The sequence below is a fragment of the Lissotriton helveticus genome, chromosome 3_1 (genome assembly GCF_964261635.1).
Source record: "Lissotriton helveticus chromosome 3_1, aLisHel1.1, whole genome shotgun sequence".
Taxonomy (NCBI): Eukaryota; Metazoa; Chordata; class Amphibia; order Caudata; family Salamandridae; genus Lissotriton; species Lissotriton helveticus.
Window position 1 is genome coordinate 1,359,382,524 of NC_136061.1, and position 12,648 is coordinate 1,359,395,171.

The 12,648-nt window shown below is 37.3% G+C and overlaps 1 protein-coding gene and 1 long non-coding RNA gene across 3 annotated transcripts in view; both read right to left on the reverse strand.

Moving 5' to 3' along the window:
* Positions 1-12,648, reverse strand: part of HEPACAM (hepatic and glial cell adhesion molecule) — a 1,802,890-nt gene that overhangs the window by 667,675 nt on the left and 1,122,567 nt on the right. The window lies entirely within an intron of this gene.
* LOC144823465 (uncharacterized) lies at positions 8,876-10,208 on the reverse strand. 2 transcript variants are annotated; one of them, XR_013608801.1, is made up of 3 exons: positions 10,100-10,208; positions 9,893-9,991; positions 8,876-9,385 (listed from the first exon to the last, which is right to left on the reverse strand). It is a non-coding gene; the product is annotated as an uncharacterized LOC144823465 (long non-coding RNA). The 2 variants fall into 2 exon arrangements; XR_013608800.1 differs by lacking the exon at positions 8,876-9,385 and adding an exon at positions 9,741-9,792.

Below are 12,648 nucleotides of genomic sequence, written 5' to 3' on the forward strand. Positions count from 1 at the left end.
CTACATTCTCTTCCAAATTTTCTTCTATTAATCTCTCACTTTCTGCACTGTCTTCCTGAGGACCAAAGTAACTAATGTCAATTTCATCACAAACATTTGTTACGTCTGACACAGATCCACGCAAAAGAGCACTGTTCAACTTTTTTAACATTAGTGATGGACTTTTTGCGTAATACAATGTTCTGACTAATTTCCTCATCTGAGTATGAAGAACTGCTAACATCCTGAAATGGTGGAAAACACTCCGACATACTTATTTAGAAACACAAGGTAGAGAATGACCTTGTAAACCAGTATTTTCTCTCACTCTGCAAGGGTCTAGTCCTTGTAACATCTTAATCTTTTGTTTAACACTTTTCTTGGTGTAATTGCGTAAGAAATTGCATACAAAATCAATAGATTCTTGCGAGACACTGCAAATACTAGTACAATTCCAAGTGTACTCCGGAGCTTTAGGACGTCTCCCTAAAACTTCAGCATCTAACACCTCTTCTGCATTTCTAGGAACAATTTTCTCTTTCTTAATAGGACAACCATTTCTAACCTCATAAGCACGACCAGTAGTGTCAACTGCATGCAACAAATCATTACTCTGAAGATAACTTTCTTCATTAAAAAAGGCTCAGAAGTTGAAGTATGTTTCCATTCACCCAAAAAAAACTCACAAAAATTACTTCTGTTAATTAGTCTTCTCCACCTACTTTAGCTCTTCATTAAAAGGATTGGTTTATCTAGTGATCTAATTCTATTGATTACTAAAATAAACAGTTTTCTTTTCAATTCCAAAGCTTTCTCAACTACATTTTCTATAGCTTTCTTCTTCTTATAAAATACAGTTTTTTTCTTATATAGCTTAATTTCTTTCATTAAATTTGATACCAATCTATTATAAAACTTTTTTTCCTAATCATCATAGCCTTTGGAAAGGTTATCCCAAAATAGACCCATTACTTTCCTAGTCTTATCTCCCTCTATACATAATGTTATCTCGTATATTTTATGAGGCTTGCTAACTCTGATATCTGCAGTTTCCACCTGAATGTATTCATTCGTGTCCACTGTCTCCAGATGATTCATCAGGATCTTGCGAGCTATGGTCACTTCTGTTGCGCTGTCTAGCATTGTCTGGGCCCACTCTCCGTTTTTCAGTTGTGTCCTCAGTATCCTCGGCATGTTTGATTATTTTAATACTGGCTACCTTCTTTTTTGTAAATTTTAATTTTTTACTTTGATGAGCAGGTTCCTTGTCTTTGGACTTGACATGCTCTTCCCTGTGTTCTGACCATCCTCTTCTTTCCGATTTCTGCGAGGAAGTCTGAAAAGATCGAGAGGGACGTGTATCAATATCTTGATATCTATCAGGTTTCTTCAAATTATCCCTATTTCTAAGGTTGTATCTTTTCTCAGAGGGCTCCCTCTGGGGAGACTTGTGTCCTTGGTCCGGAGATCTTTCTCTCCGCCGAGGAGACCTTCCTCTGGACTGGAATCTTTTTTCTTTGGGAGTGGATTGTTTATTTCCATCCCATCTCTTTTTTGGAGTGTTTAGATTATATTTAATAAATATCATTTCAGGATTTTCAGTTAGTTGGGGTTTTACTGGTTTCCCACCCAAACTATCTCTTCCTAGTTCTTCATAGGATTTTTCTATGATTCTGGCAAGTTCAAATGGCTGTTCTGCTATATCTGTTTCTTTCAATTTCTGGCGGATCGCCACAGATGCTGCTTCTCCTTTTATGTTGGCTAATAATATAGCCGAGACCTGCTTGAAGTCTTTCAGTAATTTCATACCCAGAGTTAAAGCAGGTTCTGGACCATATTCATTTTGAATCTGTCTTAGTACATCTGGTATTACCGCCATGGACGGAACAACATGTGTTTTTGTGTAAATGGAAGCAAAAACTGTGCCCCAAGTGTCACAGTCCTCCACATGTGGTGCGATCCCCATTGGAAGACAGATAGTCAGAATTCTGTGTTTCTCAGTAGGGGTAGTATCCGGAAATACTGCCTCTATTTGAGTGATTTTTTGTGCTAACCAGAATGGAATTTGTTCCCTTTTTATGGGTACTTTACCCAGACATGATTGTATGCTCAGTGGTGTAATTTTGTTTGTGTTCCCCTGATGAGGGGTCAGCTGTGGAATGTTAATAGCTGGTTGGACTGTTGAAGTCCGCATTACATATTGTACTAATTGTCTATGTATTTTAATCAGTTGTTTCAGTTGTTCTAAAAGTTCCCGGTCTGACATTTTTTCTATGTCAGGATGTGGTGTGTAGCTGGCTAGAACCGGCCACGTTGCTCCTGGTCTACCTAGTGGACCGAGCCTGGTGATGTGATTATTATGTTTTAGGGCGCCTTTAAACCAGAGCAGGTGCTCTTGGTATTTTAATGGGATTTCCACCTCCTCGAAAGGAGTGTATTCATCCGGAGGTTCCTCTATTTTGTAATAGTGGAAGTCCTGTGTGACAGCGTTTGCTGCTGGAAAGTTTATCCATGAATAGAATACCTCTGTCTGCCGATATTCATGGGCCTCAATTACGAATACGAATATTCCACATCTCGGTGTTAGTCCATTTTCTCTAAGTTTAAGAGTTATAGTTTTTCTTATCTTTTCCGGGATAATAATTGCACCTGGTTCATTTTCATTAAAACCTGTAACATCGAAACCCCGTTGATTCGCATCTACTGCAGTTTCACCGGTTTCGTTGCTGTCGCCGTTAGTTGACATTGTTTTAATGAAAGGTTGCAGAGCAGGTTTCCAAGGAAACAAAGATTAGGTGCACAATATTTTGGAACACTGTATTCTTCAACGTTGACTAAACCAAAAACTATACATAGAAATCTCTTCCTACTAAGTTCCGGCGGATTTTAACCTTTTACCCACTCCAGACGTCTTTTGGAGTATTTACGGGAAAAAGGGTCTGTGTGAAAAAGCACGACTGAGTTACTCTAACGTCTTGCGTTAGATTTATCGCCTTACCAAACGTTGGGCGCCATGTAGTGTAGTTCCTATATTCCCAATAGGCTCTGCGCATTGGAATAATATATTCAGCAGTGTAGACGTAGGACTGAGGTCGACTAGGTCTCTACTGACTATATTAGACATAAGGTTTGCCAGCTAGCTCAGAGGTCACTAGAAACTTTCTCGAATAAGCGAGGAGGAGTTTAACCTCCCTGGATAGACAAGAAGGGATTAGCTTCTGACAACCATAAAACATGACAACTTTGCTCTCCCAGAATAAGTGTATCTCTAGAGTCGTGTGAAAACAATAGACAGCTATTTCACTCAGGTCAAATGTGCGTACTTAGTTTCACCAGAATGCAGAGAAAAGAAAGACGGGTGTTTTCAATAAAAGGTGGAATTTATTGAGCAGTCTTCTTCCTCATACAAGAGAAATGAATTGCCACAATTGCAATACTCATAGTAAAGTAAAGTGCGTACAGTAAAAGGAGGATTATAAAATAATACTGTAAAAGCATTGATATGGTTTCTTAGCCATATGATACTTTAAAATAAATAAAATATATACATACATATATACATTGACTAATCATACTCAACTGGTGCTTCTAAATATGCCTACCCCGGTGTACCTGACCTAAGCCTAATACGTGGGAAGGAGTAAGTAAGTAGCAGTTTAAGCTAAGTTTGTTTTGCCAAGAATCTGACTCAAGAATTCTCTTTAAGGGTTTAGTCAGCTCCGTACCTGGGTAATAGAAAGCAGGAGGTCTTGTATCTCTCTCTCAGGACTCGATATCCCAGTAACCCGCGAAGGTATCTGGAAACACCAGAGCTGGATTTATCGGCAGGAGAAAGGACAGCATCTCTCTCAGTGCGTCAAAGAGGAGGGGCAGTGTCTGTGGGCTCTCGCATCAGCTGGGCTCTCGGGCAAGTAGATAGCTGCTCTGCTCCAAAACCACCACCGTGTCTTTGCTTAAGGCAACGTTGGTATATTTATACCTGAAAGGTGCCGGGTTTGATGTAAGGTTGGACATAAGACGTCAATAAAGATGTCACTAAGAACTGGCCGTTCTTACAGTGCTTTACAGGAGTTCTAGGATGAAATCAAAACAAAAGCAAGGGGGATTTCCCAGGTTGCTGGAGGTTTGGTTTGTTTAGAGAACTCGTTGTGCTTTCTCGGGGGCCGGGGAAGTAGCCTTGCTTAATGTGACAGCATGTGCTACGACTGAATATGGATATGATTACTATGCCGTTGTATGGATATTATTGATTATAACCGGACAAGGGCATAAAATAGAAATATCGGTTTAGGCTCCTGGATAAAAACACAATAAAACTAAGCATGCACGATTGACTGAGTGAAATAGCTATCTATTGTTTTTAGTGACTCTGGAGGTATACTCCTCATTCTGAAGAGAACAAAGTTGTCATGTTTATGCGGTTGCCAGAAACTAATCCCTTCTTGTCTATTCAGGAAAGTTAACTCCTTCCTGTTCACTTGAGAAAGTTTCTAGTGACCTCTGAGCCAGCTGGCATTCATAATTAAGTCTATCATATTCAATAGAGACCTAGTCGACCTTAGTCCTACGCCTAAACTATCGTTTATGTTATTCCAATGCACAGAGGCTATTGGGGAATATAGGAACTACACTACAATAGCATGCATCAAGTCCTTTGTTTGGAAGTTGTTCAATAGTAATCCTGAACGTTCGCCTCCCAGCCTTCTGTTCCAAAACCACTGACATCATCTACGGGTCTCCCAGGACTCATCCATCAATCCGACGCTGTTCATCATCTACATGTCCACCCTAACACAAGTAGGCCACCATCACAACTTCAACAACATCTATTACACAAAGAACACCCAGCTCAACCTCTTTGTCACCAAGAAGTTGCATACCACCAAAAGAAACCTCCACAACACAATGAAGGACGTCACCAACTACATAAAGAGCAGCACTGTAAACACAAACTGGCAGAAGATGAAGGTACTCATCCTCAGACCCACTCCATCAGCCTCAGACAACTCCTGCTACCTCACTACAGTGTGAAGAGTACCAACACCTACTAACCATTTGCACAACATAGGATTCAACCTCAACTGCTCCCCCTCCATGTGTAAGCAAGTCTACACCGTGTCCTCGTACTGTTATAACACCCTCCACATGCTCCGCAACATTAACAAGTGGATCCTAACCAAAAGAAGAACAGTGACACAGGCCCTCATCAGCAGCAGACTACACTGTGGTAAAAAACTCTACGCATGAGTTCTAGCCAAACACCTACAACAACTACAACAAATCCAAAAGACCACTACCTGACTGATCATCAATGTCCCTGGCTGCGCCCACATCACCCACCACCTGATACACCTACACTGCCTCAATATCAACAAAAGGATCACCTTTAAGCTCCTCACTCTCACTTACAAAATACTCTACAACACCAGTCTAATCTACCTTAACAGCACTAATCCTAAAGGGCAAATTTTTATCTTAAATTGTTGTCTTTAAAAATATTAGGTAAGAATTTGGTAACTCTTTGGGCAAACGTTGATTAAAAACTAATTGAGTATCATTACACTGTATCCAACCTTTCAGACATTTTAAATAAACAATGTAATGTCCAGATGTGGTAGAAGGTCCATCATGAAAAATAATAGCAACAGCTATAAAAGTTCTTCCTGATATTGAACATTGACCAGCTTCAAAAATTTTAATTACATTTTTCAATTTTGTTTCATCAGTTCTACAACGTTGCAGCATTAAAATAACATACTCTCCATATCTTTGTATAAATAATGTTGATGACATTTCTGATTTACATGCTCCTCTAATTAGATTGTTAAAAGACACGGATTCACAGTCAGGTAAAGTCAAATATATGAATCTCTCAGTGTCTATGTTAGTGCTACATGTAAACAAACAATTTCGACAGTCATGATGCCATTCATAAGAAAGGCCAAAAAGGTTTTAAACATCTATACCTTCATCTTCCAGTACACCAAGCATAAACATTAAAAAATCCTGACAATATTGCTGAATATTCTGCGTAAATTAAGTAGAACCAGAACATATGTCCAAAACATTTTGAATATCAGAAACACTTTGTATTTTACTTTTATCACTAGTACATTTCTCATAAACAGAATTCAACAATGAACAGAATCTTTTGTCACGATTTTCTACAATTTGCTGTTGGAAAGTTTGAAGAAAAAAAACATTAACAACTACATTAGCATAGCAGTTGACATCAGAACTATTTTCAAATCGATAACCAACATTCTCTTCAACATTGTCCTTTGTCTTTTTGCTTGCAGGCGCAACTTCATCTTGTTTCTTTTCTTTCTCTACAGTTTCAGAACCGATATTATCAAATCTTCTTTTTCTACCTACCACACGCTTTTCAATCACTGGATATTGACCTAAATTGTGTGCATATTCTCTTCTTAACCTATTATACTCTTTCACACAGTTTGTATCTGCAGAAACCTTTGTCTCATCAAAATCAATCAAGTACAATCCAGATAAAGTTCTGACTCGTGACAAAGCAACATATGCCATCCCTTCTTTAAACACGGTACTTCCAATATTCACTAAAGCAGAATCTACACTTAAACCTTGAGATTTATGAATGGTTACTGCATATGCCGAACAAACAGGAAACTGTTTTCTGCAGACATACAAATCTTTTACAAGCAAAAAACGAGCTGCACAACGACTAACTTGTTGTACTTCAGCAATCTCATCAAATTTGATTTTCAAAAATTCAATGTCAGCTCTGTTTACATAATTTAAAAAATCAACAATTTTACCCATTGCTCCATTTACTAAACCTTTTTGCACATCCAAATTACGTCGCAAAATTACTCTACAATTTACACATGCATACAAATTATTTTCTAAACCAGCAGTTTTACTTATCGATTTCTCTAAACAATCCAATTTCCTCTTCAAGTTTTTACTCAAAATAATACTGATTCTCTCATGTTCTATTTTATCAATTGCTTCCAATTTTATAATTTCTTCATTTTCCAACTTTAACATTTCTTTGAATATAGAACATTCACGCAGTGATGGCATTAAGCAGATTACAGATTTGTTTTCTGCAATTCTCATGTATATTTTATCTGGGACAATATTTGCATTTGGAAACAAATTGGAAAGTAATTGTGTCTGTAAAGCTTGTTTTCCATGTTCGGTCAATTATCCAATTCTTATATCTTGAAGAATAGTTCCATAATCAACATCATTTGCTTGTCGCATATTTGTAGTAAGTTCCTGATACTGAAAATATGACCAAATGTTTTCATTGCCAATACTCCCCAAAGACTTTCTAGTATCTTCATGCACGAGTGTTTTAAGCACTGGCTGTCCTTTTACAGGAGTAAGTTGTAGAAGATCTCCAAAAACTATGACGTGTTTTCCTCCGAATAATACGTCATACTCTGTGTTAAGAATTTGCTGCATTCTTAAATGCACAAAGGTAAGCAGTAGGTTTGAGACCATGCTTACCTCGTCAATAATGAGAAGCTTCATTTTCTTCAACACTCTTGAAACTTCATAAGAAGCTTCTCCAGATAGCTTGTGGTATGTAATTTGTTGTCATACTCTACTGGTAGCATTAATAAACGATGTAAAGTAATTCCTTTAATATTGTGTGCCGCCAACCCAGCTGGAGCAGTGACAACACAAGACAAATGCGACTCAGTTCTTTTCTGTAGAAAACATTTGATTACTTTAATTAAAAAACGTTTTCCTGTTCCAGCTTGTCCACTCACATACATACGGATAGGTTCAAATGATGAGCAAGAGCACTCTTTCTTTTCATGAAGAAATCCATGGTCAATCTGTTCTCTCACTTGCTCATATATTTCTTTCTGCTCAAGATTTAGTTGTTCTTCTAAGTTTCCTAAGTTTGTTAGATGTTCTTGACCTTGATACATTACTGTTTCCACCTCTTCATAGCAGTTGCTGCTTCATTTAGAACAATTGGTTCTCCTAGTGGGTCCTGACTCAACAGAGCAGAAGTTTCACTGTCTTGAGAACTATCTCTAGCAATCTCAGCTGCAATTGTAGCTTCTTGCTCAATTTCGTCATTCAACATTTTGACATAATTAGCAAAAACAGGACATTCTATAGTATCTTTAGTTGCATTGAAGGAATCTTCATAGCTCTCAAAATCTCCAAGTAATTCCAATTCTGAACGCCATAGTTTGAAAAGTTGCAAAAGAGCTAAATAGTAAAATTCCCTTTTGTCAGGTGTTTCACAACTCAGTTTACGGTGATTAATCAAATGTCCTTTTCTTTGTTTCACCAGACATCCTTCAGAACCAATAACGGCATGTATACCATTATTAATGTTTTCAGTAATATTCCGTTTAAAAATATAGTTTTGCAGCACTTCATAGAGACAAATGTTCTCAAGATGATGACTTCTATTTGGATAATATGTATCCAACATATTTGTTTTCAGAATATCAGTACTTTCTGTCTCTTTTTCAGCTAAATATTAAATTTCTTGTACAGATTTAAGAACTCAGTTTCGTGTTGCAGCAAGACCTAGACTCACCCAAATGATTCTTCTGAATTTAGAATACAGACTTGCAGATGATAAGTGATCCGAGCATTCATACGCTCCAATTCCTCGATGAGACAACATCTTCCAACTGTATCTGTATAATTTCTTACTTAGACTCTTTTTATGGGAAAACTCTTCCCACATTTCCTTAAATTCTGTCTTTTCTGACTTTGTTATGTAAGATGTCACATATCGAGCAACAGCAATGGAATTGTCTGCAACATATTGAATATCCATATTAGCATAGCAATAAGAGAAATGTTCCCTCAACGGCCACAGTTATTCAAAATATGTATATATCATATGCCTCATATAAATAGTGACGAATATACAACAACCACATTTTTTTCGTTTTTTTCAAAAAATATACATCATTTATTTTTTTATATTATTCTTTTGAGTATAGGCATTGCTCTCACGAATACATTATATAATTCATTATTAGAAAATACAAGAAAGCACTAAATCACAAAATCCATATATCAAGAAAATTAACACAATTCATACAAAAAAGAGAAAACCACTGTTACAATAACATTACACAAGGGAAATAAATCTGAAACAAGAAAATATATATATAAAAAAGAGAAACAATTCATATGTCCCTAAAAGTTCTCACCCAAATAAACAACAGGCACACTCATACATACACATTCACATGTACCACAAATGTAAAAAGGAAACTGGGTACTAGTGAACAGGGAGCCCCCTGTCACTAGAGCGGTCTCAAAAAATTTTTTTGTGAGACCCGCATTCTGGTAGTCGACGCGCGTTTCGGCGGCTCTCGGCCACCTTCCTCAGGACCTTTTTCCAGATGAACAGCAACCCAGTGAGACCCAAGGGGACCTATAAAATACAATAAAAGTGGTTGTAGGTGCACTGCCACCAGGCATGAATATTAGAACCCCAAGAAGATTAGTACAACCTATTTACAAGATAAAAACTGATTGTTGACACCTGACCCAACATCGTGATGCAACAGTGTCAAGCTCCGCACCAAAATAAATTTGATATTAAACAAAATACTGCGTGGGCAGCGATACTACAAAAGTGTAGTACAACAAACCAAGCCGGTCTTATTATTTATTGATCCCTAGTGAACATATATCGAGACATGGCATGGCCTAAGAATACACGGCAGGAGGAAAGGACATGCGAAAAATGAAAATGAACTCACACTGTAAAATCTTGGTTTATATTCTGGTAGCAAGCCAATATACCACTGGAAGGAAGACTCTCTTTCTAGTCAGTCCCTACAGCAAAGAGAGAATCAAATACGTATAGTAAATGTCACAATCCAATGGTCACTACAACTGTGACTCCTGTGTGACCCAACCAAAAGCAATACTTTACCTCATTGTCGATATGGAGATGTCTCTATGAGGATACCGAATTTATGTAAATGTGATGTCGCACATATTTGGGGCTAAGTCCATGTGTTACTGGGATGAACTACAAAGAGGAAAAAGAAAAATACAAATAGTCCATTAACGGTCTATATGTGTAAGCAACCCAAAAGGGGCTAAGAATTACATGTTTCGAAGAGGAAATAGTACCCACCTATAGTTTGTAAATAGGGTTGCTTGTATTCTATAGCAGGAAATTCTTTAATTTGTTAGACGAAAACGTGTCTATCAGTTTCCGACCGAACACCCACAATGGAGGATTCTATAAATAAAATAAGAACCCTGTTTAAGAGCGCAATCTCATTCTAAACACGTATTTCGACCATATTGCTGTAAATGTGACAAAATACCCCCTAAAAACGAGTCATGAAATTGCAAACGCAGGACAATGTCCTGACTGACAAACCAATGTCCGCTATATGAGGGTATGTCACCAAGCATTATAAATAACCTATGGACAATGCCTGTATGTAATGTAAAACATCCTTAAATAACAACAAGGACGACATTCCATTTATCAGGATAAACACCCGATATATTTTAAATGCGCAGTAGATACAATAAATGATGGGGCTAACTCTACATAAAATTTGAAGATGGTAATACTGTTGGTTATTAGATACCCCTGCCCCCTCTTTACTACACGTAACTTCATGTGCCCTTACCGAGTGTATGCACAGCGTGCAGAGTCAAACGGGAACGCCACGGAGACCGGCGACATCAAACATTGCCCAGAGAGAACCCGGAAGTATATCCATATTAGCATTCCACATAGACAAAATGACTGAGTTATAGTCATTTATATATTTTGACTCTCCTTTTCTTCTTAAGTTGTAGGTATTTTTTGGAGACTTTCTTGTGATATTATGTCGCAAAGATGATATAAAACTGTTCACTCTTCCTTTCGATATTACAGGTCGAGGAAATGCAAAACGGCATTTGCTGTAGAATTTGTCCTTAGATTTGTACTTTCGACGACATTATTTGCTACAACGATGGCTTTGGAATCGTAAGACTTGTTGTCTTAAGTCCTTATCTTGTGTACTTTTGGGTACTGCACATGTAGCATATTCTTCAATAAAAGACAACACAGTATCATCTGAGTCTGTTCCAAATTTGGGAGCATCTTTGATCCATAATAGCATATGTATGTGAGGAGCACCTCTCGCTTGATACTCCTTTCTCCAAAAGAAATCCAGAACCTCTCCAAGAGGAGGATTTTTTTATTGGTGATAAAAGACATCATAGCTTCGAATTTATGATTGAAATACCTGCACACATTAACAGGATCCAAAGAGCACAATTCTCCAGGTGTCTTGAATTCGATATTTGGTATATTTGGATTTGCCTCTCGAAGAAATTAAAGTAAATCATCCCAAGCATATTCAGCACAGCTTAGAGTAAGGAACCATGTAGGAGTTCCTAAGTTCCTAAGCATACATTTGAGTTCTCTGTGACGACGGTACCAGTACTCATTAGTACCACGCTGACATGCCATCAGATTAATTAGCTGAGTTTCCAACACATTATCTTTCTGCTGTACTTTATCCATAAATGCCTTTGCTGAAACATTTTGCAGATGTACACCTGTTTTCAATATGTGGTTTACTGCATAAGAAAGTCCAGACAAATCACTCTCAAACAAAAGATGAAACAAATATGGAATACATTGTCGAAATCTTGCATCTTCTGCATATAATCTTGATGTCCGGTATACAGATGCAGGAATCTGCACAGGTTGTTCATCATATCGTCCTCCTTTTCCTGTAGGAAACAACTGAGGGAAACAGCGAGCTTCCTAGCTTTTTTCCCATACACTAATGGGACTTCCTTTTGCTTCTTTCATTTGAAATAACTCATTGGCATTCCCCATCATTTCTATGGAATGCAATGGATGAACACTGTAATGTTCTTAGATTTCTTCAGTTATTGACACATCCAGTTTTTCAATTTGTCCAGATGGCAAGTCAGTATCTGCTTGTAGTTATTTCTTCTTCTCCCACATACACATTTTTGTAATATTGATTATTTTTTACCAGATACAACGTTGCCTTTTTCACTTTCCTAACATCCAATAATTCTTGCCAGATTTTCTTACTCTTAGTAGGAACGCCATTAACAAGAATAACTAAAGGTTCATCCTCTACATTTTCTACACCAATAGTTTCAATATTTTTCTTTAAATCTAGTGGCAAATATAGAACTCTTCCCTTTAATCCTCTTTGTAATCAGAAGGAGGCAATTTTCCTGTCTTAGGCTCCATACGAACAATAGCCTGAAATGGATGCACACATTGAATAGGAATAGATTCATAGGTAGTTAAATCCATCAGTTCAGAAGGAATATTTACCAACTCAAGATTATTATGCACAGCTCTAGCAGGCATTTTGTTCTCTTCTAACTTGTTATAACAATATTTACAAATACGCTGAGCAGAACCCAAATCAAAACAATTCTCTACCAACAAATAAGTTGTAAAATCTTTCCACTCATTATTATTTTCCTTTTCACTTTTTAAATACAGATCAACAGTCCTGGTCTGATTTTTATAATGAATTCATCGACAACAGATACAAGAATAATTTGGTCTTTCAACTGAAATCACCTTAAACTGTATAATTTCTTGTTAAAAATTTTCTACACGTCACTGTCCTACATTCTCTTCCAAATTTTCTTCTATTAATCTCTCACTTTCTGCACTGT